Source organism: Mirounga leonina, unplaced genomic scaffold, assembly GCF_011800145.1.
Source record: "Mirounga leonina isolate KUSES-001 unplaced genomic scaffold, KU_Mleo_1.0 Mir_175, whole genome shotgun sequence".
Lineage (NCBI taxonomy): Eukaryota > Metazoa > Chordata > Mammalia > Carnivora > Phocidae > Mirounga > Mirounga leonina.
Window position 1 is genome coordinate 31,319,501 of NW_023270453.1, and position 6,739 is coordinate 31,326,239.

The following is a 6,739-nucleotide window of genomic DNA, read 5'->3' on the forward strand; positions in this document are numbered from 1 at the left end:
GGGGTTAATAATCATAGCTATGCATCTCATGGGGCTGTGTTAAATGAGATAGTCTGTAGTAAGAGCTCACCAGGTATCAGCTATTTACTTCATTCACAAACAGTCATCAAGCCCACTAGTCAATATTAAATCCTTTGCTAAGAACTGGGGATTAAAAATGTCTTTAAAGGTGAAAGAGTCTTTGTTCTTAGGTGACTCAGAGTTTAACAGGAAAAGGATATCATGTAATATTTAATCGTTATTTTTCAAAATGCTCCCACACTTATTATCTTCCTTAACTTTCATTATAACCCTATGAGGTAGCTATTAGGACTCAGGTTTTATAGATGACGACATTAAGGCTCACAGAGGAACGGAGCAATGGGCTGGGGTAGCAGGGAGGCTGGGCTGCTGACATCGCTTCTGATGCCAGAGTTGTGGCTCACGTGCAAGCAGCTGGGCATCTGGCGATTTGGGCCTGGCCCTCCTCAGAGCGAGTGCAGACCCCACAAGGCGAAGGCTCCGTCCCGTGAGACCGTCCCCTACTTCAGATGCCAACCCCCAAGGAACGGGGTCCCCAGTACTCACAACTTCTGTCAGATGCGGCTACAGGTGGTTCCAAAGTTACTTAATTTAGCCCTCGATCATATCAATATGGGTTCTGGGACAGTTTCTCTGCAACTTATTTTTAACCTTCCCCCCAGGGCTGCCCAGACACCACAACCTCATGATGCCCTAGAGCAGGCAGTGAGGAAGGGGTTCTCTGAGGACATACCTGGCTTTGAACCAGGAGGGAAAAATTGTTCCCTAGAGCTCCAGCCGACTTCCCCTTACATCTCACTGGCCCGAGCTGGGTCCCATGCCCAAGCCTACACCAATCACCAATGTGATCTAGAAGGTTCTAGAAGGTCTGGGTGCTGCCACCCTGGCCAGCCTCAGCAGATGCCACTGTCCCCACAGCAGCTCCTTGAATGACATGGTTCCCTCTGGGTCTCCCCTGTTAACACCAATGTGCCCTTCCTATCTCGGTTAAGTTTTTTAAAGAATTTACTGAACCTCTCTGCCTTACTTTCCAGCTCAGCAAAATGCATTCATATTACTTATCTTTCATATTTCTGTGGGGAGACGGCTCCGTTGGGCGGTTCTTTGGTCTCACTGGGGGTGACATGGGCTGCACCAGGTGGTGGCTGTGGGTGGCACTGTGACCAAGATGGTGTCGCTCATATGGCTGGTGCCCTGGAGGGGCAGCTGGAAGGCGGGGCCTCACGGGCTCGCCTTATAGGACTTGGGCTTGGATCCCAAAAGAACAAAAGTGGGAGATGTCAGGTCTTCTGAAGGCTTTTGGGTTCAGAGCTAGCATGATGTCAGTCCTTCCCTGTTTCACTTGGTTAAAATGAGTCCCAGGACCACCCCAAACTCAAGGAGTGGGGTCTCTGCAGGGTCTGAACCCTGAGAAGCATGGGTCACTGGGAGCTACCTTTGAAGACTAGCTACGGAATCATTTAAACAGGCTACCTAATCAGTAGCTTACAGGGCAGATTAAAAAAAAAAAATCCCTTAAATTCACTGGCATCACAAGACACATGCAGCCAAATGAGTAAGTGCTAAACTCACATTTCTTCTAACCCTGGACAATGTTCTGTTCCCACTAAGCCCATTTTATATAGGAAGACAGCTAAAATAATAAATCTTTTCTTTACAAGGGTGCAACTCTAAAATCGTACTCAAAGAACTGGTTATTCTCCTTTTTGGGGGGCGGGGGTGCAGGGGATCTCGAGCCCCAGCAGTGGTAGTGAAAGAACACTGGTATAGTCAGGAGTTGTAGATGATAATCCCAACTTGGCAACTAAGTAGCTAAAGCTGTGGGAAATCTCTCCCCGTGTCTGGGCACAAGCTGTTCCTCTCGGAAAACGAAGAAGGGTAGGACTACCTAAGGGATGGAAATAGGTTTCCTTTGTGACAGCTTTTCCCACAATATGGGGCCTGTCCCGCCAGAGGGGGCAGAACATAATCTCTCGTCCCACATCTCATGATCTTAGGTGGCACCGCCACGTGAGATGAGATAATATCCTCACTTACTGAGATAACTTCCTTCATCTCAGATTCTTTTTCAGTCCTTCTGCTCACACCCAGGTTGTGGTATGTCGTTAACCCCGAACACATGGGGGAGTAATCAGGACCAGTAAGACTAGCTGCTGTAACAACTCCGAAATCTTTCTGTCTTACATCCGGATGGCCAACAGACACGACACGATGCTCGGCATCGCTCATCGTCAGGGAAATGCAAATCAAAACCACCTGTCAGAGTGGCTAAAATCAACTTAGGAAACAACAGGTGTTGACAAGGATGTGGCGAAAAAGGAACCCTCCTGCACTGCTGGTGGGAACGAAAGCTGGTGCAGCCTACTCTGGAGAACAGTATGGAGGTTCCTCTAAAAGTTAAAAATAGAATTACTTTAAGATCTAGCAACCAGACTACTGTGTATTTACCCCCTAAAATACAAAAACACTCATTCAAAGGGATACGTGCACCCCTATGTTTAAAGCAGCATTGTTTACAATAGCCAAGTATGGAAGCAGCCCAAGTGTGTCATGGCTAGATGAATGGATAAAGAAGAGGTGATGTATATATACAATGGAATATTAGTCATAAAAAATAATGAGGGCACCTGGGTGGCTCAGTTGGTTAAGCGACTGCCTTCGGCTCAGGTCATGATCCTGGAGTCCCGGGATCGAGTCCCACATCGGGCTCCCTGCTCGGCAGGGAGTCTGCTTCTCCCTCTGACCCTCCTCCCTCTCATGCTCTCTGTCTCTCATTCTCTCTCTCGCAAATAAATACAATCTTAAAAAAAAAAACGAAATCTTTATGTTTGCAACAACATGGATGGAGCTAGAGGGTATAATGCTAAGTGAAATAGGTCAGAGAAAAGACAAATGCCATGTGATCTCACTCATATGTGGAATTTAAGAAACAACACAAACGAGCAAAGGGAAAAGAGAGAGAAAAACCAAGACAGAGACTCTGAACTGTAGAGAACACACTGAAGGTTACCAGAGCGGAGGTGGGTGGGGGATGGGGGGAAATAGGTGATGGGGATGAAGGAGTGCACCTGTTGTGATGAGGACTGGGTATCGTAAGCAAGTGAGGAATCACTATATTGTACACCTGAAACTAATATTACACTGTATATTAACTCTACTGGAATTTATATTAAAACTTAATAAAAAAGAAAAAGAAGAGAAAACAAAATCTTACTGTCTTAACACAATACGGGCTTATTTCTTGCTCCTTTTTCACTCCACCCAGTCATTCAGGAGCCAACCTCCATCCAACCTACTGGCGCCATCAAACCCCAGGCTTCTTACTTACACCTCTGCTTCCAGAGGTATCTTACTCCAGCTAGCAGGCGGAGGAAAAAAGGTAGCGTGAGTAGAGGATTGCTTGAGGGTTTCAGAGCTGCACCAGGAAATGGCAAGTGTTGCTTCTTCCCACTTTCTATTGGCCAAAACTGTCACAGGACCTCACCAAGAAGCAAGAGGACTAGGGGGGAGGGCCTAACAGTGAACACTGATACTGCTGAATCATTAGCAAGTCACTGCCATACTCGTCTTTAGGACCAGAGCATTCTGGAAGCAACAGTATCTCAGCACTATGAAGTTACATTGTTTGGCTTTCAGAGTGATTCTGTCTACTGTGAGCTTCTCTTTATGGTAAACAATGCTGGCTTTCCATTTCAGTTGGTAACATAAAATTTCCATATTAAATATCTTTTTATTATTTATTTATTTTAAAGACTTATCTATTTATTAGAGAGTGCAGGGTGCAGAGGCAGAAGGAGAGGGAGAGAGGAATCAGACGCCCTGCGTGAGTGTGGAACCCGCTGTAGGCGTCGATCTCATGACCCTGAGATCATGACTCGAGCTGAAGCCAACAGTAGTTTGCTTAACTGACTATACCACCCAGGTACCCCTAAATAAATACCTTTTTAAAAAGTGAGTCAGTGTGGCAAAAAGTGTAAAGGTATGTGAATGCCTGTCACTTGGGAAACAGTGATCCAGGGCAGTGTTGTCCAATGGAACTTTCCGCAATGATTGAAATGTTGTATTCTGTGCTGTCCAGTATGGTAGCCACTAGCCACATGCAGCTATGGAGCACTTGACATGTGACTAGTGTGACTGAGAACTGTATTTTTAATTTAATTTTAAATTTTACCACATGAGACAATGCAGATCTAGGTGACAACCAAGATTGACAATGAATGCCTGGAACATGTGTCAGGGGCGATTCAGAGGGCAAGAGTGCTGTGATTGATTATTGATGTCTGGTACAGGTGTGAGAGGAAAGTGATGGTGAGCATGCCGCTATACTTGATTTTCTTAGAGGGTCTTTCTAGCTCTAACATTCCAGAATTATATATTCTTCCCTAAACCTTCAGTAGAATTTAGTACCCGCTTAATGATCTGCCTAACCCAGGATGTAATGGAAATATTTCTCTCTGGTCTCTGTGTTCCTTTTAAAACCTCCTACCATCTGTTCCTTTCCTGATAAATGTAGAGACTATTGATTAGAGGGATTAGCTTGAAAGTACTTACCCATATCTACACGCATTTGCCTCGAAATTAATGATTTCAGGCTTCTGAGATGTGAGTCACCTTCTCTTTTTCTCAAGAAAGACATCGAAAAGCCACCTCTTTAGAGGCAAGGGGTCATTACCAACAGAAAAGGGAAGGACCCCTTCTGCTTAATGTGTGGCTAAAAGTGGAATGCTGGAAATAACCTTTTACCATGTGACCGCAGAGGTGGGACAGGCTGTCAACAGGCTTCGGTTGTCTTGGAGAGAAATCCACAGGTTCTGCTGTAGGGGAAGGAGGGAGGGGTATGGAGCAGAAGCTGAGTGTCGGGAAGACTGGCGGCTTTTCTAGAGCCCTCCCCAGCATCCCTGGCAGGCGTGGAGGGATGGGTCACGGGGCTGACCCTGACGGCATTTCAGACAGCTTTATAATTACACTATTCTTCAACTTACCAGTAACCTTTTGATCTTGTTGGAACATGTGTGTGTTTTAGATGTGTCTTTTGTCTTAGCCTGATATTCTAATCATCACTTTCTTTTCCTTTCCTCTCTGGCCTTTTTTTTTTTTTAAATAAAGGTTTTATTTATTTATTTTAGAGATGGGGCGAGAGAGAGAGTGCATGAATGAGGGGAGGAGCAGAGGGAGAGGGAGAGAGAGAACCTCAAGCAGACTCTCAAGTGGAGCCCGAAGGGGGGCTTGATCTCACGACCCCAGGATCATGACCTGAGCTGATACCAAGAGTTGAATGCTTAACCAACTGAGCCACCCAGGCGCCCCCTCTCTGGCCTTCTTTATCATTTAGACCACAACCCTGGGTTGTTAGGGGCAACTCGGTTCTCCTTCCTTCTGCTTTTTTCCTAGGATTGAATTACCTTGAACAAGGTTTCCCGTTTGTGAAATAAAATATTTTGATGGCATCCTAAGAGCTGGTGACATACAGCTCTTGACCTGGCTTGCCACGGTTCTGTCACTTGTTGCTGTCAGTGCCTCAGTCCAAGCCCTCATCCTCTGTCAAAGTTAAGACCGTGGTCCTAACACAGTTTGGGGGCATCCCCACAGGCATTTGGGCTTCCCCCCAACCCCCGCAAAGAAAACATTCTCCAACCTGAGCCGGAGTTATCTTTTCAACGTGTAAACTGGGAGGTATGAATGGGACAAGTGCCCTTATAAAGAGACAGGAGAAAGCTTGCTGCCTCTCTGTTCTCTGCCATGAGAGACACCAGAAGGCGGCGACGGCAAACCAGGAAGGGGACCCTCACCAGACACCAGATCTGACAGTCCCTCGACCTCGGACTTCCTGGTCTCCAGAAATGTCAGAAATAAATCATTTGTTAAGTCCTCCAGCCTACGGCGACAGCAACTCAAGCTGAGACAGTGGGGCACTCGGTACTCCATGGCGGGAGAGCAGAGTGGGGAGAAAACTGGACTTTGGGGTTTAAATACTCACTCTGACATATGCCATCTGTGGACTCTGGACCCACTATCATCTAAAGCCTGTTTCTGCCCCTGTGCACGGAGTATAAAACAACGAGTGCATAGCATTCTAGGGAAAATGAAATAAGATCCGTATGTAAAGTTCAGAGAACAGAACCTGATGTTCCATAAGTGTCTACTGATGGCTGGTAAGTTTCTTAATTGGGGTGAAAGTGATTGTTAAATTCTGATAGCTTTCTCCTAATATTTTTATTTTTTAAAATTTATCTATTTATTTGAGAGTGAGAGAGAGAGAGAGCACGCACGAGTGAGGGAAAAGGGCAGAGAGAGAGGGAGAAACAGGCTCCCCACTGAGTAGAGGACCCTGGGATCATGACCTGAGCTGAAGGCAGATGCTTAACCGACTGAGCCACCTAGACACCCCTTCCTAATATTTGTAAATGACAAATTGCAAATATAATGAAAGGTTGTAAACATACCCACCACCTAGATTCTACCAGAACTTTTTGCTGTATTTGCTATCACCCTTCTGTCCACCCATCTGTTCCTTTATCCATTCATTGACACATTTTATTTTTGTTTTAATTCAAAGTAAATTTTGGGCATTACCTACTTCATATACTTGACCCCTAAATACTTTGGCATGCATATCATTAACTAGAGTCCAATGTCTGTCTTTATCTCTTTCAATGTATGATCTACATACAGTGAAATGCATAGATCTTGACTATACCTTCACTGAGTTCTGACAAAT